Source organism: Tursiops truncatus, chromosome 15 (assembly GCF_011762595.2).
Source record: "Tursiops truncatus isolate mTurTru1 chromosome 15, mTurTru1.mat.Y, whole genome shotgun sequence".
Taxonomy (NCBI): Eukaryota; Metazoa; Chordata; class Mammalia; order Artiodactyla; family Delphinidae; genus Tursiops; species Tursiops truncatus.
This window is the reverse complement of record NC_047048.1, coordinates 28,376,592-28,402,395: the sequence shown is the minus strand read 5'-3', so window position 1 is coordinate 28,402,395 and position 25,804 is coordinate 28,376,592. Positions and strand designations below refer to the sequence as shown.

General features: G+C 40.2%; 1 long non-coding RNA gene across 1 annotated transcript in view; it reads left to right on the top strand.

The window, feature by feature from the left end:
* Nucleotides 1-25,336, top strand: part of LOC141276489 (uncharacterized) — a 28,683-nt gene extending 3,347 nt beyond the window's left edge. Inside the window, exon 3 of the long non-coding RNA XR_012326115.1 lies at nucleotides 24,662-25,336. This is a non-coding gene — a long non-coding RNA (uncharacterized lncRNA). The remainder of the gene's footprint in view (nucleotides 1-24,661) is intronic.
* Nucleotides 25,337-25,804: the final 468 nt, after the last annotated feature.

The following is a 25,804-nucleotide window of genomic DNA, read 5'->3' as shown; positions in this document are numbered from 1 at the left end:
TATGTATATATGGAAGAGTTCTTATGAACAGAACATATGTATTCTAAAGAAGAGAAGGCAAACAAGGCCTGTTCTTTTTAGATAGGTTTTGTTTTTGCTAAGGTACGTTGAATTAGTTTGTGATCCCATTCTTACTACTCACCTTGGATTCTCTACTCCTCTGTAGGTTGTTCTGTCAATTCTTAACTGTTTAAGGAGTCAACATATAAGTCTATCTTTTGTTGCCTTGGTTTTCCTTTCAGCTGGGCACCAAATTAGGAATCTTAGTTTAAGAACCTCATCTCCTAGCACTCATCTGGAAATATGGGAGTGAGTTCTTGGGCCGTGGACATCTCTGGACAGCAGCTCTTGTTACTATCCAGGCAGTAACAGCAGTGGTAGTTCTGTGTCATGTATAAAGTTCCCCAAGATTCTCAGCTGAAGCTGGCATGCACACTTGACAAAAGTGGTTTTTGTTTTATACATTCACATCCTAAGTCCCTGCCAAAGGAAAAACGAAGTGTTTATATCATTATAAACACCATTCTCTCTCATCCAAGCTCCTCCAAATAAACATAAAGTGAATGTTCTAGAATGAATGTTTGTGTCCCCTCTCCCAAATCCATATATTAGAAATCCTAACCCCCAATGTGATGATATTAGGAGATGGGCCTTTGGGAGGTGATTAGGTCTTGAGGGTGGAGCCCTTATAAATGAGATTAGTGCCCTTATAAAAGAGGCACAAAGGAGATGATTTCTCTCCCCATCATGTGAGGACACAAAGAGAAGACAGCCTCCTGCAAGCCAGGAAGAGGGTCTCACCAGACATCAGATCAGCTGGCACCTTGATTTTAGACTTCCCAGCTGTCATATCTGTGAGAAATAAATGTCTCTTGTTTAAGCCACCCAGTCTATGGTATTTTGTGAGAGCAGCAGTTACGAACTAAGACAGTGAACATCTAAGATACAAGCATCTGGTCAGTATGGGGTAGCACAGTGGTGGAAGGAGAGGGACTTTGGAGTTTGGGAAACAAGGGCTAAATCCCAACTTGCTCCTTACCCATCTGGACGGCCCTGGGCCAGTTTCTTACATCTGTCTTGAGCTCATCATCTTTTTTTTCTTTTCTTTCTTTTTTTTTTTTTGGCTGTGTTAGGTCTTTGTTGCTGCGCGTGGGCTTTCTCTACTTGCGGCGAGCGGGGGCTACCCTTCCTTGTGGTGCACGGGCTTCTCATTGCCGTGGCTTCTCTCGTTGTGGAGCACGGGCTCTAGGGCGTGTGGGCTTCAGCAGTTGTGGCACACAGGCTTAGTTGCTCCGCAGCATGTGGGATCTTCCCAGACCAGGGATTGAGCCCGTGTCCCATCCCCTGCATTGGCAGGCGTATTCTTAACCACTGCTCCACCAGGGAAGTCCCCACATCATCTGGGCAGGGTGCACTTGCACCCCACCCCACGCCCAGACACTGTGAGGCATGCTCCCCAGTACCCCTGGGAGCTACTGCATTTGGAGAAACTATTCTTGAGGGGCGTGACGGAAGGGTGAGAGATCTCTTAGGTATCCTGCGGTGGCAAAATGCTTGAGAGTCACTGGCTTAAAAATGGAACCTCAGAGATATACCCACAACTTGAGGCCACTATCATGGTATTATCTACGGAAATGGATTGACCACAGGGCCAACCTCAAATAAGAATGAAAATAAAAACGATCCATTTTCAAATATTACACACCTGCACCAGAAAAGGAAAACCTTCAATTTTATAGCAACTCAGAACACGAAAGGCATGTGTTAAAATATTTGCCAAATGACCCCATGATACTGTGACAAGCCACATGTACTGAATTTTGTCAGCACTCATATGGAAATCTGTTCTGGAACCTACATGTGCAGCATAAAAAAATGTTTATATTATTACATTCCTTCTTGAATAAGCAAGTAAATTGATTAATCACTGCGAATCACCTGGGCTACATTTCTTCCACATTCTGCTTTGATGAAATGCTGAAGTATAAGAAAGATACAAAAATTATTGACTGGATTCTTTTATTTGGGTTTTTAGGGTGTATATGGATTAGGCGTTTGCTTCCTCTCCACTTTCTCTTGGTATTTACCTTGCGTTATTCAGCCTTGAAGATGGCTTGCTAAAACCCCTGCCCATGGGCTGGTTGCATGGACATCAACTTACATGTGTAACTAACTGCAAGCAGGCTCCTAAACATTGTATAAGGCAGGAGAGCCCTAATTATCCAAGGGAAAAAAAAAAGGAGCATATACATAAATAATCGGGGGAATAATGAGATAGACTTTATGTTTTACTTGTCAGCACTTTTTCCAGGAATCCTTTGGAGCTCCCCTCCCCCCCATACTAAGTTTAGTGCCACAATGTACAGCACAGTTGCTTGCTTTTATTTGAGGAGACATATTTGACATTCAGAAAAAGAGTTGATCCAACTCCTAGTCGCTTCTGGGGATAGAGGAGCATGAGAAATCAGGAGTGCTGCCTTCCCAGTAGGAATTCTTTCCAATTTTTTCCCCAACTTCTTTCTGCCCCAAGTTGGGAATACAGGAGTCCCTTTTCCATGCATTCTATCTTCCACTCCATACCTGTTCCCAGCTGGCTTTTCCTCCCCCATCCTCTGATTAATCTTGCCCATAATTTCTACTGCCTCCAGCCTCTGGGACTCAAGCCACCTGGAACTGGTCCTTTTGGAATGGTGGATGGGATCCAGGGAGCTCCGTTCATCTGTTCAACAAATATAAGTGCCAGCTACATTCAGGGCACTTTGCTGAATTCCAAAACCTACAAGTCACGGTTCCTACACTCAAGATACTTAAAATTAAACTTGCTGTTTGATCCCCCAAGAGGTGGGCTTGGGAAATAGAAAATTAGAACAGGAAAGCACAGGGACCCCTATGATGAACCAGAAACACAGGTTAAGGGAACCTGATCTGTAGGATGTAGGGTCCAAGATCTTTGTCCTTTAACATGTGAGATTCTCAGGACATGTGTAAATGAGGAGAATTAACATGAAATCAGAAGAAAACTTACCACGGACACTGCAGTTTAAAAGGTACTTCCTGCCTCAATTAAAGGAAACTGCTGTCAGGCTCCTTTAATCCAACTAATCTACAATAGAGTGTTTTTTTTTTTTAAACATGTTGAAGGATCAAATTTTACTCAGTCTTTTATAGCCTTTGGCAGGGTGCCAAGACTTATTAGGAAATTGCAGAAAACATAAATATAAAAAATGTACAAGTTCTCCCTTGAATAACCACACGAATGTTTCCAAAAACATGTCCAAAGCCATTTTTCCCTTCTGTGAAGTTGTTATAAAATGTACTTAGCACAGACCTACATCTGCTGCTCTAGACTGATTTATAGCAAAATTTAAATGAATGTATTTTAAAGACATTTGCAAAAAGGAATAAATGTGAATAAATTCTAAATCTGAATCATGGTCATCTGGTTGTGCTGTAAATTTTAAATATCAAAACAAAACAAGGGCTTCCCTGGTGGCGCAGTGGTTGAGAGTCCGCCTGCCGATGCAGGGGACACGGGTTCGTGCCCCGGTCCGGGAAGATCCCACATGCCGCGGAGCAGCTGGGCCCGTGAGCCATGGTCGCTGAGCCTGCGCGTCCGGAGCCTGTGCTCCGCAACGGGAGAGGCCACAACAGTGAGAGGCCTGCGTACCACAAAAAAAAAAAAAACCTGAGCCAGCTCTTCTCCCTAACATTCAGCATCCATCCTTCAGGCATGATATTTAAGGCATGTGTCTTCATTAGGAGAGATGTTTCTAGGAGCATGCGTGTGTGTGTATGTCGCAACCAAAAAAATTCATATAGGGACTTTCCTGGCGGTCCAGTGGCTAAGGCTCCACGCTCCCAATGCAGGGGGCACGAGTGTGATCCCTGGTCGGGAAACTAAGATCCCGCATGCTGCACCATGTGGCCTAATTAATTAATTATATTCCTATGGAAATACAAAAAAAACTTTCATGTATTTCACACAAATTTATTATAGGATGGACTTAAATCTCTTGTTTCTTTTCTAGAATAAACATATCTAACGAGGTTGGTTTTTTTTTTTTGGCTGCATTGGGTCTTCGTTGCTGCACACAGGCTTCTTATTGTGGTGGCTTCTCTTGTTGTGGAGCATGGGCTCTAGGTGCACAGGCTTCAGTAGTTGTGGCACACAGGCTTAGCTGCTCCACAGCACATGGGATCTTCCTGGACCAGGGCTTGAACCCGTGCTCCCTAAATTGGCAGGCGGATTCTTAACCACTGCACCACCAGGGAAGTGCAACATATCTAACTAGGTTTTAAATATTATTGGGTTCAACGTAACTTTGTAAGAGCTTTCTTTGATTCTCAATTCAAATGTTAATTTTCTTCACCTCATCTACAGTATGCACAAAGTCTGTCTTGCTTTTCTTCAGCTTTGATCAGGGGAATTGGTTTCAAGTCTGCTAGTTTATCTCTAGGGAACATTAGAGTAGTGTGGCACCTTTCTTTTTGGGAGGACATCAAATTCTAGCAAAGAAGTCCCTCTAATCAAGGGGACCCAAAATCTTAGTGATTCAGTTACCTTTTGGGGGGCGAGTTCCTTCTCCAGCAAAATATTTTACTGGTATTTTCTTTCTTTCTTTCTTTCTTTTTTTTTTTTCTGGCCGAGCCATGCGGCTTGCGGGATGTTAGTTCCCAGACCAGGGATTGAACCCGGGCCCCCGGCAGTGGAAGCTTGGAGTTCTAACCACTGGACCGCCGGGAAATTCCTTACTGGTGTTTTCTTTAAAGAAGTTCATGAATGGGTATGTCAAGAATTTTTTAGTAGCAGTGATCTTTAACTAGTGAATCCTGCTTACCCTAGATTAAGGCAGAAAACAAATTTATAAGCACATGTAACTTAATCATCCAGGTAAAGCCAGCTTCGATGTCAAGAAAACCTAGTCTTTCTCCATCTGTCAACTCTGCTTTTCATTCTCAGGCAGGTCCTCCGCTTGTGGGGGCGTTCCAGGCTTATGGGGCATATTCTCAGCAACCGCCACAAGTCCCGCAAATATCCAAGGCCTGACTCTCATTGGCCAGAACTGGGTCATACGACCATCTGGAATCAATCACTGAGACCAGGGGGATGTTATACAATTGTGTTGTTATACACTTACATTGTATACAATTGTGTTAGACAGCGATGACTTGGGCTTCAACCATATACTCACCCCTGGAACTGGGGATGGTGTCAACCCCACCAAGAAACGGAGAAGGATAGTTCCTCCAAGGAAGAGTGCTGGTACCTAAAGAAGGTTATGAGTGGATAGTACCTATGTCCAAAACAGGGACTCTATTTCTAGTAAGATAATAAACTGATATAGGTCTTGTCTGTTCCAATTCTCTACTCTCCTAGGCAATCTCATTCACGGCTCTGGCTTCCACTGTCATTTATGTGCTGATGGCTTCTCCAACTACATCTCTAGCCCAGATCAGTCCTCTGAACCCATACCCAAAATATAGTCCAACTGCCTACTTAGTATCTCTTCTTGGATATCTCAGAAGCATTTCCAACACAGCATCTCAGAAGCTGAACTCATGGCCTCCTCCACCCCATGTGACACTTTCTCAGGGATACCTTCCCTAACTTTCCCAGATAGATCAAATCTGCCCAGCAGAGGCATTCAGCGTACCATGTACCTCCCTCCGCTTGTAACTGGATACAAGTGCAAGGTTACATTTGTTTGTATATTATTTGATTCATGTTTGTCTCCCTCACTAGACTGTAAGCCCCATAGGGTAGGGACTGTATCTTTTTTCCTCAACATCATATCCCATAGAGACCGGAACACAGATATTCAGTAAATATTTAATTGACTACATTAGTATTTATTGATGTATAGCTATTTACTGAGAAACCTGTCCCACTGCTACATAAATACTCTCTAAAAAAGACAGTTTGCTAGTAAGAAATTAATCCAAAGTACAGCAGATCAGATGGGTGGTGGTAGATAGAAAGACATTGGTTATGAATACATGCTCCTAGACACCCACTGCTCTGAAACACAGAGATCCTAAGGGGAATTTAAAAGGCCACCTTGAGGGACTTTCCTGGTGGTCTGGTGGTTAAGACGCTGCAGTTCCACTGCAGGAGGTGCAGGTTCGATCCCTGGTCAGGGAAATAAGATCCCTCATGCCACGCGGCCAAAAAAGAATACAAATTAAAGTAAAAGGCCACCTTGAAAGATTTCCATGAGCATGAAGGCTCTTGGAAGACATGCAAGTCAAAAAGGATACATGCAACATTTTATATATATTTTTTTAAATTGCATATGCATACACTTATATATTCTAATATTTTCTATTTCTATTCAATATTAAAGTATATCTATTTATTCAAATATATCTATTTGGGTTCCTTTATTTTTTTTTGCGGTACGCGGGCCTCTCGCTGTTGTGGTCTCTCCCGTTGCGGAACACAGGCTCCGGACGCGCAAGCTCAGCGGCCATGGCTCACGGGCCCAGCCGCTCCGCAGCATGTGGGATCTTCCCCGCTCGGGGCACAAACCCGTGTCGCCTGCATTGGCAGGCGGACTCTCAACCACTGCGCCACCAGGGAAGCCCTACATTTGGGTTCCTTTAAAGTGTATATGGCATTAATATTTTTCTCTAAGGTTTTATATAGAGTTTTTGTTACAATTAAAAGGCTATAACTTTTCATTAAGTTTTCTAAGCTATTAAAAAAATTTTATTGAATGATTCTTTAAATTCTATAATGTTTTATAATTTTCAAAAGTTTCACACACGATTTCATATAATCCCATAATAACCCTTTATCTCCCCACTCCTATATTGCCCCTCACCAATTCCCTCTCCCCACTCGTTTTTTTTTTTTTTTTTTTTTTTTTTTTTCCGGTATGTGGGCCTCTCACTGTTGTGGCCTCTCCCGTTGCGGAGCACAGGCTCCGGACGCGCAGGCTCAGCGGCCGTGGCTCACGGGCCCAGCAGCTCCGCGGCATGTGGGATCTTCCCAGACCGGGACACGAACCCGTGTCCCCTGCATCGGCAGGCGGACTCTCAACCACTGCACCACCAGGGAAGCCCTCCCCACTTGTTTGTTCTCTGTTTCTGTGAGTCTGCTTCTTTTTTGTTTTATTCACTAGTTAGTTGTATTTTTTAGATTCCACATATAAGTGATATCATAAACTATTTGTCTTTCTCTGTCTGACTTATTTCACTTAGTATAATGTCCTCCAAGTTCATCCATGTGGCTGCAAATGGCAAAATTACATTCTTTTGTACAGCTAAGTAGTATTCCATTGTATATGTATATACCACATCTTCTTTATCCATTCATCTGTTGATGGCCACTTATGTTGCTTCCATACCTTGACAATTGTAAATAACGCTACTATGAGTTAGGGTGCATATATCTTTTTGAATTAGTATTTTGTAACATTTTATATTTAGTTATGAAAATCAAGCAATTATTAAATAACATTCTATCCATCGTGACTGAGATGTCCCTGTGATAGAAGTCATCCTCCCAGGAGGAAATAAAGCACAAACTGATAAGATCAGAGAACAGGTCAGGCAACAAAATGCAAAGACAAGGAAGGAAAAGTCAACAATAAGAAGTGGTCAGCCAGGGAGCAAACTGGGAGCAAACTGTCCTTCAAAGAAGCCAATTCTGTGACAAAGTTCAACATGTTTAATAAACAAAAGTAGCCATTCTGGTGGAAATTTTTGTGTTATGTGCTTTTTACCAAAAAAAATTTTTTTCAAAGTAGAAGCTCTGGAAATTATTTACTTCATAAAAGCAATTAAGTAAATTCCTAAAAGGCTGTGAAGTAAAATAGCTTTTAAAAAGTGAGGAACTGTTAACTGTATAGATAAAAGCCATTCATATACTAAAAATCCATTTTGGAAGGCAAAAGACCCCAGAGGAATACTAGAATATTATAGGTCAAATGCAAAAGTTAAGAGAAAGGAGATGGGAAAAGTGAACAGCATTCACGAACTGCAGGAAGAAAATAAGGTGGATCTAAACAACCACAATATCAAGAAATTAAAAAGTAAAAGTGCTAGGGAAAAAAAAGTAAAATGTTTCCCCATTAAACCCTGAAAGCTTTACTTCAGAATATTCTGAGAACATCCTGGTAACATTTGAAACTACCTGCTTTTAGGCATTTCAGCAACTCCAATCTAAAGAGAGAAGGTGACACCAGGTATCTTCTTGGAATTCAGTAATTATTAAATGATCATAGAGAGGACTTCCCTGGCGGTCCAGTGGTTAAGACTTCGCCTTCCAATGCAGGGGGTGTGGATTTGATCCCTGGTTGGGGAACTAAGATCCCACATGCCTCACAGCCAAAAAGCCAAAACATAAAACAGAAACAATAGTGTAACAAATTCAATAAAGACTTTAAAAATGGTCCACATCAAAAAAAATCTTTAAATGATCATAGAATATATCATTTTATTTAAAAAATCAACAGGTTAGTTTAAACCATTATTGATGTTTCGGTCTAAGTTTCTAAAACGAGCTATCACTAAACTTTTTTTTGCAAGATCAGACCAAAGTTTGACGTATAATAAACATGGAATATAATTTACATATTTTATGTGTATACACATATATGTGCAAACATATTTTGTGGGTATAATTAAGCATTTTGCATGAACCATCAACTTGTAATATTTAATCGAATCCAGGTTAACATTATAATTCTGATTTAGTGAGCTCCAAATTAGGACTTTTTTTTTTTTTTTGGCTGAGTTGGGTCTCCGTTGCTGCTCATGGGCTTTCTCTAGTTGCGGCGAGCAGGGGCTACTCTTCGTTGTGGTGCACAGGCTTCTCATGGCGGTGGCTTCTCTTGTTGCAGAGCATGGGCTCTAGGCACACAGGCTTCAGTAGTTGTGGCACATGAGCTCAGTAGTTGTGGCTCATGGGCTCTAGGGCGCAGGCTCAGTAGTTGTGGCGCACGGGCTTAGTTGCTCTGCGGCATGTGGAGTCTTCCTGGACCAGGGCTCAAACCCGTGTCCCCTGCATTGGCAGGCAGACTCTTAACCACTGCGCCACCAGGGAAGTCCCAGGACGGTTTTATTGTATTGGCAGCAGCTGGTATTTTCCAGGCCTCCATTTATTTTCTTTGGTCCCTTCTAGATTTTTACTACCCAAAGTGTAGTCGGTGGACCAGCATCATTGACACTTTGAGCTTGTTAGGAATCTAATTCAGTACACCTGGGGTAGGGCCTGAGGTTTTTTTTTTTTTTTTTTTTTGGACATCTTACAAATTCTTAGGCCATGCCAGCACTACTGGTCCATGGACCGCACTTTTGAGAAGTGAAATTCCTCTAGAGACTGCCCCATTTGCTTTCTTTAAACTCTATTCCTTTTCTTAGGGGTTTCCGTGTTTTCACCTTAAAAAAGAGTGGGATATTGGGATTTCCCAGTGCTCCCAGTCAGAAAAAACTATGTTTGAATATGGCAGTTTTATATTCTTTATTCTTTAAGTGGCCAGTTGGATGAAGGTGGTCAAAAGGTACAAACGTCAAGTCATAGGATAATAAGTACCAGAGACTTAATGTACAACATGATAAATATAATTAACACTGCTGTATGTTATATTGGAAAGAAAGTAAATCCTAAGATTTCTCACCACTGAGGAAACAATTTTTTATATGTCTTTAATTTGTATGTATATGAGGTGATGGATTCTCACTAAACTTATTATGATAACTGTTTAATGAGGTATGTAAGCCAAATCATTACACTGTACACATTAAAGTTATACAGTACTGTATGCCAATTATATCTCAATAAAAGGAAAAACAAAAAACAAAAAAAAGAAATTGTAAACTCCCCCCCCACACACACAAAATAAAAGCAAGTCCTTTTCTTCCTGAATAACATCTTGTATAGAGAGAGGGGGGAAAAAATTTCAGAGGGCTATGGCAGACCACTAGTGACACCCTGTGGCCAATTCTTATAATTACAGTAGCATTTCGGGAGTTTCTTTCCAATGTAAAATTAGACAACCTGACCTTGGGTTTTTAAATGTCAATAGTCTGTGTTTTAATATTACTTAATTTTTTAACTTATTACTTTGAAATAATTATAGATTCAAAGGAGGTTGCTAAGAAATGTATAGGGAAGTCCCGTGTGCTCTTCCCCAGCCTCTCCCAGGGTTAGTGTATTATACTATCAGAACCGAGACGGACATTGACCGGATTTCACCAGTTATACATGGACTCATTTGTGACAATAGCAATTGACATGTCAAAGAAACCACAACAGGCCTATAAGATTATTTTATTTTGGTGCTTAAATAATATTAAATGCAATGACCAACTGGAAATCCTACTTTAGCATTGTAACAACGTAAAAAGAATCTTGTATTCTAAAACACACAATTTTATTGAGTCAAATATTGCAAAAAATGTGAGATAGTGAAATAAGCACTGGACTGAGAACCAGAAAGCTCAGGTTTGACTTTTTGACTGAAGAGAGCTGAAAAACCTTGGGCAGAGTGTGTAATCTCCCTGCATCTCCTATCTCAATAAAAAGCTTTTATTTGTTGGTTTCAGGACTTGTTTCTGTGAGGTTTCTTGAGAAAGAGTACATGTCAAGCCAGTGTTTCTGACCTTGCATGTCTGAAAACATCTCTCTTCTAACCTCACATTTGATTGATAATTTTGCTGGGTATAGCTTTTTGAGGTAGGAATTTATTTTCTGTTGGAAATTGGAAGGCATCCTGCATTGTTTTTGTTCTTTCCTAGTTCCATTTTTTCTTCTTGTTTGGGTGGCTCGTTCATAGTAGGGCTTTCTTCAGATGTCTGTAATTCTTTGCTTCCTGTATTAAGAATAAAGCATCGAAGAGCCAATCAGGAGCTCTGCGAACAGCCTTGTCAACTGGTGAACTTTACAGAAGAAGCATAAAGAGGCCAACCAACTTTTCACTGAGTGAGCCTAGGTCTCTTCTTTTTAAGGTGGTAAGTCTCCTTAGAAAGGAATCTCCCAATCTCCCATGAGAAGTTGGGGGCTGGTAAGAAGGATGGACAAGAAGCCTGATGCCCAGTTGTCATGGATGAACTTGATTTTAGATCAATACGAGTCAGTTAAAGCATAATGTTTAGCTGCCTCAGTACAGACACCTAAGAAATAAATTCTTATATTGACCAAGTTTCATATATTTTAGGAAGCAAGTGGAGGGGGAGAGATAAGGAGAGTTGGAGGGTATTTGAAAGGGAGCGATGATGGTGGGATATGGGGTCTCAGTTAGATGAGGGGGGACATGAAGACACTAGAAGATTCATGGAAAGTGAGAAAATTGGGAGTTTTTGAGTTGGAGGTCTCATGAGAAAAGAATTTCAACAGTGGGAACAATAGTACAAAGGACCTAAGATATTGGAATGACTAAAAGTGAGAATTCAGGGCACTGTGTTATGGGTGATAAGGTCTGGACAAGCCAAAAGGTCATTGGATAGAGAGAGAGCCAAAAACCAAGCCATGGGACTTCCATGGTGGCTCAGTGGTTAAGAATCCGCCTGCCAATGCAGGGGACACGGGTTCGAGCCCTGGTCCGGGAAGATCCCACATGCCGCGGAGCAGCTGAGCCCATGGGCCACAACTACTAAGCCTGCGCTCTAGAGCCCACGAGCCACAACTACTGAAGCCTGCGCACCTAGAGCCCAAGATTGGCAACAAGAGAAGCCACTGGAGTAAGAAGCCCGCGCACTGTGAGGAAGAGTAGCCCCCGCTCGCCGCAACTAGAGAAAGCCCACGTGCAGCAATGAAGATCCAACACAGCCAATAAATAAATAAATTAATTAATTATTTTTAAAAAAGCAAAGAAAACAAAAGGTATACATATTCTTTGGAGGTGCAGTCCTGAAAAGTTTTCTCTGCATGTTTAATAACAAATTTATAATATGTTTTTCTCAGTCCATTGGAGCTGCTATAACAAAATACCACAGAAATGGCTTATAAACAGCAGAAATGTAGTGATCACAGTCTAGGGGCCGCAACTCCGAGATCAGGGTGCTAACATACACCGGTGAGAACCTTCTCCTGGGTTGCAGATTTTTCCTTTTATCACCACTTTGGGGAAGGGGTGAGGGAGGCCTGTGGGATTTTTTTTTTTAATAAATTTATTTATTTATTTATTTGTGGCCGCGTTGGGTCTTCGTTGCTGTGCATGGGCTTTCTCTAGTTGCGGCGAGCGGGGGCTACTCTTCGTTACGGTGCGCAGGCTTCTCATTGCAGTGGTTCCTCTTGTTGCGGAGCACGGGCTCTAGATGCGCGGGTTTCAGTAGTTGTGGCACGCAGCCTCAGTAGTTGTGATGCACGGGTTTAGCTGCTTTGCTGCATATGGGATCTTCCCAGACCAGGGCTGGAACCCGTGTCCCCTGCATTGGCAGGCAGATTCTTAACCACTGCGCCACCAGGGAAGTCCCTGTGGGATCTTTTCTAAGAGCATTAATCCCACTCATTAGATCTCAGTCGTTATGACCTAATCACCTACCAAGAGCCCCACCTCCTAATACTATCACCTTGGGGGGCGAGTAGGATTTCAACATATGAATTTGGGGGAGACACATTCAGACCATAGCAATGTTGTTTTGATCACATGTATACTAATCGTAATTGTAAACTAGTTCAGAAAAAGTTTTACTGTTAGAACATCATGGTCAGAAGAATTTGCCTTAAATCCAAGTTTATCTATACGGATATACCTTTGTTGTAGGGAACAATGATATAGGTGATCAAAAAGGACTTGAAAACAACATTAAGATACATTTCAGGAGAGATTGAATGGAATGGAAGAACAGATTAAAGAAAAGGAAATGAAGAAAAACTTCAGACTGTTAAAGAAGAATTTGTTTATGTGTATTTCAAATGCATGATGGTGAAGATTCAAATTTATATATACATTTAAAAGTAGTATTAAGGGGACTTCTCTGGTGGTCCACTGGTTTAGAATCTGCCTTCCAGTGCAGGGGACGTGGGTTCGATCCCTGGTCGGGGAACTAAGATCCCACATGCTGTACCCACGCCACAACTAGAGAGGCTGCGTGCTGCAACTACGGAGCCCATAGTTGCAGCTAGAGAGAAGCCCAAGCACCGCAACGAAAGATCCCACATGCCATGATGAAGATCCCACGTGCTGCAACTAAGACCTGATGCAGCCAAATAAATAAATAAATATTTTTAAAAAGGTTAAAGTGGTAAATTAAATAAATAAATAAATAAAAATAGTATTCAAATGGAGCAGGACCCTGTGGTCCTTCCCTCCCATATCCTCAGCCTGCCTTTTGTCTGTGGAAAAACTTTAGACAAAGAATAAGTTTAATCAGAGAAGTGAGAAAATGCAGAAACAAAGGAAAATAGTCCAACAAGACTAAATAATAATAGTTTAGTCATTAAGCATAGTCAAGGACCTTTAGTTCCTCTTCGAGGGCTATAGATAATATTCTGAGCCTTATCCTGTGAGCTGTCTTATAGATACTGAAACCTCCACCAGGTGGAAGAAGTTAATTACGTGATGGCCAGACTGTAGCCATGACATAAGCTGCCGCAGTTCCAAGAACTGGCCTCAAGAAATGGAAACAAACCGACCCTGGAACTGAAGATTAACTGTACTTAAAACCATCAAGATGACACTGGTCAGACCACCGATGACCAATTTCAAGATGACTGTCAGAGCTGACTGTGCTCTTTCTGCATGTAGCCCCCTCCATTCACCTATAAAAGCTCTTGCCCCATGACTGTTGGGGGGAGGGGGGAGCCGGCCTTTGGACAGGTTGCCCACATCCAAAATAAAGCAAGCTTTCCTTTCCACCAACCTTGCCTCTTTATCGGCTTTTAAGCAGCGATCAGCCGGACCCGACGTTCAGTTACAGTATAACAGTTATTTTGAAGGGTCAGCATTTACAAAATTCCAGAGAGTGCATTCTTTGTGACTACTTAACGTGATGGAAACCTTTAGAAGTGCAACTTAATGTACAAGTAACTATGGAGTTGTCTCCAAAAATATTATGATGCATGAGATCAAAGAAATTGAAGAGCTCAAACGCGAGGAGAATATAATTGAAAACTGCTTCGCTTCATAGATTACCTTTAGAGCAAATGCTTTGGTTATTTCACCATTTCTTACATTCTTTGCTGTTAGCAGATTCTCTTTTTTAGAATCAGCATCTCCTTTCTTCTTTGAGAATTTGTCATAAGAAATTGCTAGGGAATTTTGTCAAATGCATTTTCAGCACTTGTTGGTAAATGTAACTTTCTGCTTTCCTTTATTAATATGATGAGGTTTATCAATTTTCCTCATTTAGACCTATCCTTGTGTTCTTGAAATAAATACTCATGGCCATCTTTGTTAAATGGTACAAGTAATTTTATTAATCAAGGTGGTCTTCAGTTTTCGTAGGAGAATGCCGCCTTCACAGGAGAGGCAGGTTCAAGCATTTAGGCATGCAATTCGTAAAGTCTGCCACTGATTCTCAAGTGATTCGGCAAACCATAATAATAGCAATAATAATAATAATAGCAACAAATGATGTGAACATGTACCAAAGTTACAACAAAATGTTAATTTGTTGATATTAAGGAAGGTAGATGGGTGTTCATTGTGTTTTAACATTTTACACAACAAGATGTTAATTTGTTGATATTAAGGAGGGTAGATGAGTGTTCATTGTGTTTTAACATTTTACACACTTGGAAATTGAGATTAAATGTTTTTAAAAGGTAAGATTTTATTTGCTCACTAGGTTAGGAACTTTACAATGTAGGTTTTTGAGTTAGACGATGCCCCAGTTTCATCATGGAGATTTTTATGGGTGCTGGGGCTGAGGTAACATTACCTTTGGAAAAAGGTGCCTTTGGAAAGCTTCTAGAGCGCAAAGCAATAGGCGCTCAGGCTCTTTAGGTGGTGGTGTGAATACATTTCTCATATCTTCTAGAGTGATTTATATGTCTGCTGCAACTTTCTGTCGCTTCTTGAATCCATTTTGGTAACTTTTCAAGGAAACCATCCCTTTAACCTAAATTATCAGGTATTTTGATATGAAGTTGTACATTACCTTTTTTTATAATTCTTTTTACCTGACTATATTTCTTGTATTGTTCACCAAATACTTTTTCTTTTATTGTTTTGACAGAGTTGATCTATTTGTCACCATTTACAAGAGCAAGCTTTTAGTTTTACCCATCAGGCGTGGTATTGTACTTGATTTTAATCTAGGCTTTTAAATTTCCTCCTTTATTTCCATTGATTTTATTTATTCTAGTTTCTTAGACTGAATGCATATTTTCAGTCTTGCTAAGTAAGGAAAGCACTTATGCTTTACTCAAAAAATGAAATAGAGATGCCTTAAAAGAAAAAAAAATCTCTTGGTGGGCATGACATCACAAAGTTATGGTAAGTGACCAATTAAGAGAATATATTTTACACACATAGAGGATAAAGAGTTAATATCCTTCATAAACAAAGAACAGCAACAAATTAAGGAAAAAGAAAAACAGACAAAGGACGTAACAGGGAACTCACATCTGAGGAACTGCAATGATCAATGAATCTAAAAACACATCCCTGACCTCATCTAGTAATGATAAAAAGAGCATCCTACAATGATTTCCAAGCACACCACACAGTTATATGCAAAAAATTGTAGGTTCCTTTACCTGGTATGAAACACAGCTCTTGAACCACCAAAAAAGTCAAACTCCTTTCAAGATGAAACACCAAGCACAGCTCTTTGTGTTTCTTTTATGGGTGACAGCATCTTGATTGGATAATTGCAATAACACGAATTCTATGGAGAGAATCTATTCTTTTTCACCCATCTGCTTAGCTTTCTCCCAATTCATCCAATGATGTAAGACGCTGGGGCGGGGGGGGGGGGGGGGGGGGGGGGGCTGAGAATGTTCCTTAAAGGAGAACCTGGTAACAAACCCTTGTTATATAGTGGTTAAGGATCATGTACTTGTGTGAAACGCTAGGAAATCATAGGTTTGTTTTTCCCTGTCTGTTGATGGTGGTGGTTTCATTTGTCTTCACCTGATAATGGTTTGGTCAAGATGAGGGAAATCTCCTTCTCTTCTACCACCCACTTTATACCAGGGTTTCCCAATTGCCCTGAGCTTGAGAATCCCGGGACCCTTGTTGAAAGCACAATTCATCTGGTGCTCCATGGAGGACTCAGCAGCAGAACCAGGTGTGTGGACTTTCCACGGCACCAGGGGCTTCTTAATATCAGCCAAGGTTGGGGAAACACGGCTTAAAATCATTCACTCTATGCTTCTTTATTCACAGCTTCATGAACGTACAAATGAGGTGCAAAAAGCAGCACATATTTAAAGCGTACAGTTCATTGAATTTCGGCATGTACGAACCCATGACAGCATCAGCTTAATTAAGATAAAAGAAACATACCCATCACCCCAAGTTGGCTTGTGCTTCTTTGCAATTTGTACCTCCCTCCTTCCCACTCGCAGACAACCACCAATCTGCTTTCTGTCATTAGAAATGATTTTTCATTTTATATAAATATAAAATATAAACATCATCCAGCATGTACTCTTCTCTGTCTGGCTTGCTCCCTCAGAATAATTATTTTGAGATTCATTCATGTTGTCCTGGGTATCAACAGATTGTTTTCATGTTGAGTAGTAGTCCACTATATGGACTACTATAGTAGTCCATAGTTTGTTTATCAAACTATGATAAACATAGTTTATGTTTAAAACATAAATCATAGTTTGTTTATCCATTCCCTCTGTAGATGAATATTTAGGTTGTCTCCAGTTGAGACTATTAAAAGTAATTCTAGATAATTCAAGAGGTACAATGAAAGAGAAATGACTTTTCCCTTTTCATTTGAAAAATTTCGCTAGGAAAAAGTTGAATATGACGGATGGTAATAAAGAAGAGAAAAGAAACACCCTATGCACATGGAGAAAAAGACTGTCAGAAAATGCACCATCCTTATGTTTGGGAGGTGGGGACTTGAATATTAGTTTCTCACAGATTTTCAATCTCAAAAGTGTAAGACACTTCAGGGCTTCCCTGGTGGCGCAGTGGTTGAGAATCCGCCTGACGATGCAGGGGACACGGGTTCGTGCCCCGGTCCGGGAGGATCCTGCGTGCCGCGGAGCGACTGGGCCCGTGAGCCATGGCCGCTGGGCCTGCGCGTCCAGAGCCTGTGCTCCGCAACGGGAGAGGCCACAGCAGTGAGAGGCCCGCGTACCGCAAAAAAAAAAAAAAAAAGTGTAAGACACTTCAAAAACATCTAGGTGACGTATTGGTAGTTCAATGGTGAAAAATTCAAGGAAAAAGCTGTTTTAAAAAAATGTAGCAAATATGAGAGATTGTCACAACAGCTGGCATCCATACAGCCGGCTCTCCCTCCCTGCTTCTGGACAGCACAGGAATTCTCCCTTTTGGAAATGTACTTCCATGTCCTGTATCCTTTAACCAGGTCACCTGGATACTGATATATATATATATAATAGAAATTTTATTTTTTAACATTTTGTTTTGATTGCAGAGTCCTGGGAAATTTGGGAAAATAAAATATCCAAGTACAAAGAGGGTCATTAGTTATTCCATCTCCCAGAAACAATCACCATTAATGATGGTTTCCTTTTTTGTTTCTATCTTTTTCACATCAGTTAGGGATGGTAAGATATTTCATTGTCTAGTTCTGTTGTATCAAGATTTTGAACAATTCTCCATTGTTGGACATTGTTTTCAGTTTTCCCCCATTGTAAATGGTTGTCCTTGAATATATCTCTTTACATTTATCATACACAACTTTTTTAGATTTTTAAGTTCTGCTCTCATTTTTTTAAGATTTTTTTTGATGTGGACCATTTTTAAAGTCTTTATTGAATTTATTACAATATTGCTTCTGTTTTTTTATGTTTTGGTTTTTTGGCCACGAGGCATGTGGGATCTTAGCTCCCTGACCAGGGATCAAACCCGCACCCCCCCCCCCCCTCCATTGGAAGGCGAAGTCTTAACCACTGGACTGCCAGGGAAGTCCCTGCTCTCATTTTTAATTCAAGAGCTCCTGCTTTTTTCTTACGGATCCTTCATAGCACCCTATCGTTGTTTCTATTATGCAGTATGTTCTAAGCGTCTGAAAATGTCAATTACATAGTTGAAAGATATTTCTGTTTACTGCTCCCCGCACTCTCTGTGCCTTCTAAAGTCTTTTGAGTTTGCAAGTCATCGCAGAGGCATTCCCAAACGGTCCTAGTTTCTGGGCTTTCCCTTCTCATTTCAGAGAGAGGACTTCAGGGCTGTTGAGTGGGGCTTGTTGAATGGCAGGATTTCCATGGTGAGTAGGTTGAGCCACTGTTTTCATTATGGGATCCCTACATGTTAGGGGAGAAGGAACAGTTTTTCTTTGGCCAGTTAACTTAGGAAAGATTCTTGCGATCTCCCGCCTGAACTGTAGGACTGGGGACACATAAGAAAAGCAGGACAGCAGTGGTGATTCCCCTTTGGTGAATGATCATGATTGAAAGGAAGCAGTCACCTTTACTGAGTGATTACCTCCTTGGATTCATGGACACAGGGGGATAGCTTGGTTCAATTAAGTTCACATGTCACCAGGCATGTATAGTTATAAGGGGAGGAAAAGATAATTCCAAGAGGAAGCCCAACAGAGACAAGAAGTCGAGGCACTGTGGGAGAGTAAGGAGACCTCAGCATCAGAAGGGTGGACAACACCATCACATTGGGGAATGGTCAGGTGAGGGATGCTAGGGAAATTGACCAAAGATGATAGGGGCTGTGGGGTGCAAGAAAGGGATGTCTGAAGGGATGTTCTGGGGACTCACAGGTAACAGTGATGAAAAGTTACAGGACAGGACCATGGACAAGATCGGGGCATTGCAAGTGAGGAGGGCCATGAGCTGGGCACCTGTGGTCTTGGGTGGGTCAACTGTGTGCACATGAAAATCTGCAGGAGTTTCGTGGAAAGCCAGAGCAAGAGGCAGCAGCTGGATCTTCAGTGATCGTTGGAAGCGAGCTGCGGAAACAGGGAAGAGAAAATTGGTTCATTTATCTGGCGCAACCTTGAAAGAACAGGAGCTTCTGCAAGAAGATTTCAAAGAGGTAATAGGGAACAGAAACATTCCAAAATCAAATAAGCTTTTTAAAAGCCAGAGTTTATTTTTATTTAAATCTTTAAATTGTCCCAAGTCCCAAGGATTTCCAGGTTTAAGATAATATTACAATCAGGTGATAACTGTTGGTTCTTCCATTTCTAAAGCCTCACAAGGATCCCGAGCACTTCTACTCCTTGAAAATTTTTCGTGTATGAAAGCTGATATCTTGTTAGCTTCATGCAAGTACATCAGTCCAGTGAGGAAGAAAAACACAATGCCTGTCACAATCATTGTCTTTACAAGGGAGAAAGGGGTATGGCCAGAGAACAAAGTGATCAAAACACTGCCGAGTAACAATATTATTGTTGCAGCACAGAACAAATAGAAGCATATCCAGAATCTATGTGAAAACTCTTCTTGCGTTATTCTTTGAAACCAGGTCCACTGGCGATTAGCTTGAAAAGATGGGATCATGATGAGTTTTAGCTGTCGGGATTAGAGGAAGAAAAAAGTTAAGTTCAGATAAATCAAAAGGTTGACCGTGTGGTTTTGCTTTTATTTTAGATGAAGTTTCAAATTCCATTCATCCTAAGTCAAAGTGTCCTGGTGATATAATACAAAGGGCTAGTGATTAAGACAACCTGGGAGTTGGCTTCCAAGGAACGTTGCTAGAAAATCAGGGATGATTGGTATTTAATCCTTATTTATTTTAAATATTTCTTTCAATATCTTCATGAAGCTATTTATCACAAAATTCTGGATCCTTTTCAGAGAGACCACTAGTGAATTGGGTATATTATGTAGTCCTGAGGTTTGCTAGCAGGTATGTAAAGACTCGGAACACACGTTGCATGTTATGGGAATATCAACATTACTTGGCGGTATACCTGAGATTGTTAATCAGATACAGATGAAATGGAGCACAAAGCAAGAGCCCCATTATTCAATTTAGACACAGATGGAATAGAATGGAATGGAATATGTGCTAAAAGCGACATGCACTCCAGACAAAACATAACAAGGGAATTTTGACCTGCAGCACAGGGACCTGTGTTTTCCTCTCCTCTGCCAGTAGGAGGACCTGAGTGCAATGTTCAACCTGCAAGACTGAAGGAAGCTTCCAGGTGTTTCCCACTGATGCTCTTGTCCTTGCCTGAGTGAATTGAAGAGGAGTCTTGAGTTCTCCAGGCTTCCAAGGGCCGCTTGGGAGGGGCAGAGTTAAGGAAAGAGTCAGTAGGTAACTCTTGCCTTGATTGGCATTTTAACAGACAGATGGGCCACTTGCTGTCTCTGGACCATGCAGGACCCACCTGATGATGGACATGATTTCTAACTGATGTGGTTAAGAGCCACGATCTCAACTGAATCAAGGGGTTTACTTCTCCCCATCATTATATTATTATTATTAATCATTTTTAAAAGATTTTTTTTGATGGCCATTTTTAAAGTCTTTAATGAATTTGTTACAATATTGCTTCTGTTTTATGTTTTGGTTTTTTGGCCACGAGGCATGTGGGATCTTAGCTCCCCGACCAGGGATCGAACCCCAACCCCTGCATTGGAAGGCAAAGTCTTAACCGCTGGACCACCTGGGAAGTCCCTTATTATTAATCTTTAGTTTCTGAGGTATATAGTCCACTTGATCAACAAATCCTGGTACTGGCACATTTTGTTACATTTCAAGAAACACTTAAGAGGCATACCCAACCTCAAGATTATAAAGCGTTACATTTTAATAAGTATGGTATTCATTTTAATCCATGGACAATTTTTGTACTTTTGCATGTAAAGGAACTCTATATTCCCCCCTAAATGAATAGCCAAGTAGTCCTCTACCATTTATGGAATATTTCATCCTTGCACATTATTTTGAAATCCTGCTAACCCTATCATATTAAATAACTCTATACTACAAGATGTGTTTTGACGCCCTGTCTTCCTCTTACATCTAGTCTTTTGCCAGTCCCAAATTGTACTGATTTAGATCCCATTTTGTGATCTCGTTGAAAGTATTCCTCAACAACCTGTCTGTTAGACTTCTCCTGGCACAGGAAGAAAAGTCAGGGCTTATAACCGAAATTGTGACAGAAACAATTTCTTAGAAAGATATTATGTTGCATAAGAAGTCTTCCTTTTCAGGAAGGGCCCCTACTAAATTCATCTTTCTAGTCCTCATTACTGTTTTATGCTCATTTCTTATTTAATATTTATGCTTCTGTGTATAACACAACTACATAACTATATCAAATGACGTGATTAACTTTATATAATGATCGAGAATCTTATCCGTTCTATTTCTAACTGGCAATTACTGCCATAAAAGAAAACTACTGAAGTTGTATACCATTGCTTATCACCAGCCATTGAAATTTGTTGCTCTAATTCTAAAACTCTTCACTTGAATCCTGGATTCTCCAGGTATACAGTCATAGGCGTCATTTTTACTATTTCCATCTTACTATTTTGTTTTCCTATTTTATTACATTGTCTAGAACAGTGGTCTTCAAATGAACCCACGTGTACCCTCAAGGGACACAGACCATCCATTCATGTTTGGAAAGCTCCGTCAAGCTCCACATTCTCAGTCCCCTGTTGTCCTTCCTATAGCTGCTCTGCCTGCAATCAGGGCATCCCTTTGGCAGGTGCCCTTCTCCCTCTTCAGAGGAGAATCATCCCTCTCATATTTATCTTGCTGTGGTGCATTGCATCAGGGTAGGTATTAAAAAAATATGCAGGGCACCAAATGTAGGCACAATTCAAAATGTGGACATCTATCTTAATAAATGACTAATAACTGGGTAACAAATAGTTTTACAAGCAGAAGTCACTTTTTTTTTTTTTCTGTTAAAAACTGGAGGAATCAATGAAGTTTTCAGCTCAGGAAAAACAACTCGATAAAAGATCATTTTGTGATTTCTGCATGTAACCTTGAAGGAGTCCAAAATATCAAGTGACATCACTATACCTTCCCATCTCTCTATATGTGTGAACAAGTTTCTTTCATTTGTCTGTGAAAAAATAAAAGCAGGAAGTGTAATGATGCTGAAATTGGTCTCATCCTAGCAGTGAGAATTCTCTATATAAACGTGAATTTTAAAAAGGGAAAAGAAAAAAAGAAAGAACATGTTAAAGAAAGAACATATTAGGGACTTCCCTGGTGGTCCAGTGGTTAAGAATCCGCCTTCCAATGCAGGGGATGCGGGTTTGATCCCTGGTCAGGGAACTAAGATCCCACATGCCACGGGGCAACTAAGTCCATACACCACATACTGAGCACGCGGGCCACAACTAGAGACAAGCCTGTGTGCTGCAACAGGGAATCCCACGTGCCGCAACGAAGATCTGACGCAGCCAAAAACAAACAAATAAATATTAAAAAAAAGAAAGAACATATTATTACATCATTGAAAATGAAGCCCTTACCAAGTGTCCTTTTCATATTAATAACACGATTTGTAGTACATTGTTTTGATCACATGTATACTAATTGTATTTGTAACTTAGAAGAAACTTAACACCTAGAGTCTTACAGTCAAAAAAATTTTAAATTTAGGCTTACATACACACTCTTACTGCAGAGAACTATGATATGTTGATCAAAAAAGATTTAAGGCATAACGTATTACATTAGGACACAGCTCTAGGTGGGAGTGCATGGAATAAAAAACAAGTTGAAGAAAAAGGAATGATGTGAAGTTTCAGATTGTTGATGAAGAGCTCAGTTCATGTATATTTCAAACAGTTGATGGAGTTAAAGATTAAAATTCAATGCATTCATTTGAAAGTGGTGTAGCAGTTACTTTGAAACATCAACATTTATAATATGTCAAAGCATCCATTGTGAACAATTTAATTTATGATGAACTTTAGAAGTCAACTTAATATATAATGAAAGACAGAGTTGTCCTCCAAAAATGTTATGGTTCTTGAGATCAAAGAAATTGAAGATCTCAAACACAGTGGCGAATAAGAACACTGGAAACCATAGAACTGTGTATATTACATTTCTCGGAAACCCTCTGTTCATTTCTCATGCTCTTGATTCTCTTTCGCACATTTAGAGAACATTTCTATTCTTCCTTGACAAACTGTGATGAAAATTTCTAGGGAATTTTTTCAAATACATTCTCAGCATTTGCTGATAAATGGGACTTTCTGCTTTTTTTTTATTAGTACAATGACATTTGATGACTTTCCCAATTTGGATTCACCTCTGTTCCTGAAATAAACCCTCATAGGCATCCTGATTATATTAAAACTATTCAATAATTGTCCTGCACGTAAGTGAGTTATTGTAGGAGAATGCTCTTATATGTAGAAGATGTAAGTTCAAGTGTTTAAGGGTGAAATGTTATGAAGTCTACAACTTTCAAATCATTCAAATAATAATAATGATAATTATGTACACATGTACCACAGTTATGACCAAATAATTTGTTGCATCTAAATAAAGTGTGGGTAAGCAATCTTTTTATTATTTAAACTTTTGTGAATGAAAACTATTATGACTAAGTTTTTTTTTTAAAAGGTAGGAATTTATTTACTTGTTAGGAATTTTTACATGTATGTTTTAAACTTAAACAAGGCCCCAGTTTTGTCGTGGGAATTTTTATGGGTGCTGAGACTAGGGTAAATCTACCTTTGTAAAATAATTGAAAAGCTTTCCAGCACCTCAAAGGAATCAGCTCCTTAGGCCATCCCTAGGTGAATGTGTGACCAACTTTTAAAATTCTTTGAAGAAAATGGGCTGTTTGGAGTTTCTGTTCTTTCTAAATTTAATTTTGGTAACGTCTGTTTTCCAGAAAATTATTCATGTAAGCTAACATGTCAAGTATATAGGTATGAAGTTGTTCATTATCTTTTTAATAATTTTTTGTACAATATTTCTTGTCTTATTCATAATAACTAAGTTTTTCATTGACTCGACAGTGTTCACCTATTTCCAAATAGAATAATTTCCTTTTCCAAAAACCAGCTTTTAGTTGTATCCATTAACCATAGTGTTTGCTTTCCAATTGGTTAATTTTAGATCTTTCCATATTAAATTCCTCCTCCATTTCCAATGTTTAAAAAGCTTTTTTTTCAATTCCTAGGTTGAATGCATGTTTTGTGTAATTTCAATCTTGCTAAATAAAGAAAAACGTTCGAGTTTTTACTGAAAAAAATTAGCACAGCTGCCATAAAGAAAAAAAAACAAAAAATACTAGAGATGAAGTTAAAGTGACAGGATGGGATGAATCTATTTTCAACGTGGAGAAGACAGAGTTAAAATCCATTACATACAAAGAATACCACAAATTAAGAAAAAACTAGAAAAATTGAGAAAGGGCATGACAGAAAACCTACATCTGAGGAATTGCAATGCTCTGTGAATCTCAAAAGATATCCCTGACCTTACCTAGTCAGAAGAAAAAGAGCATTCTTAATGACTTCCAATCACATCACTACTTCTATATAAATATTTAAAAAATTGTAGCGTGCTTTCCCTGGCATTAAATGCAGCTCTTTCACGACAGAAACCAGCAAACACCCTTCAAGGTGAAATGCTAAGCACAGCTCTTTGTGTTTCTTCTCTAGGAGACAGGATCTGGACTGGATAATTGCAATAACACGGATTCTACGGAGAGCCATTTTCACCTATCAGCTTAGCGTTCTCCCAATTCATCCAATGATAGAAGATGCTGGGGGACTGAGAAACTTCTTAAAGGAGAGACTGGCGACAAACACCTGTTATACGGTGGTTAAGGATAATGTGTCATGAATAAAGCCTAGGAAACGGTCGTTTTGTCCCCTGAGCTGTTAATGGTGGTGGTTTCATTCGGCTTCACCTGATGATAGTTTGGTCAAGATGAGGGAAGCCTCCTTCTCAGCTGCCATCCAATTTGTACCAGGGTTTCCCAGCTGCCCTGAGCCTGAGAATTCCCGGGACCCTTGTTGAAAGCACAATTCACCTGGTGCTTCATGGAGGTTCCGGCAGTGGGACAAGGAGCATGGACTTTCCACGGCACCAGGGGCTTCTTCATATCAGCAAAGGTTGGGGAAACACAGCTTAAAATCATTTACTCTGGGCTTCCCTGGTGGCGCAGTGGTTGGGCGTCCGCCTGCCGATATAGGAGACACGGGTTCGTGCCCCGGTCCGGGAGGATCCTGCATGCCGCGGGGCGGCTGGGCGCGTGAGCCATGGCCGCTAGGCCTGCGTGTCCGGAGCCTGTGCTCCGCAATGGGAGAGGCCACAACAGTGAGAGGCCCGCGTACGGCTAAAAATAAAAAATAAAAACTGATTTACTCTGTGCTTATTTATTCACAGCTTCATGGAAGTATAAATGAGGTTTAAAAAACAGCACAAATTTAAAGTGTAAAGTTCAATGAGTTTTGACATATGTGTATATCTGTGAAAGCATCAGCACAAGTAAGATAGACATATCCATTGCCCCCCAAAGTTTCCTTATGTCCCCTTGTAATCCATGCCTCCCTCCCTCCTATATTCAAGCAACAGCTAGATCTGCTTTCTGTTTCTAAAAATCACTTTGCGTTTTATGTAAACAGTATCAAATATGTAATCTTTTCTGTTTTGTTTTTTTCACTTAGGATGATTATTTTGAGATTCATCCGTATTGTTTTGAGTATCTGCAGCTTGTTCCTTTTTGAGAAATATTGCAAGGTATGGATATATCACTGTTGGTTTATCCATTTTCTTACTTATATCAGGTTGTTTCCAGT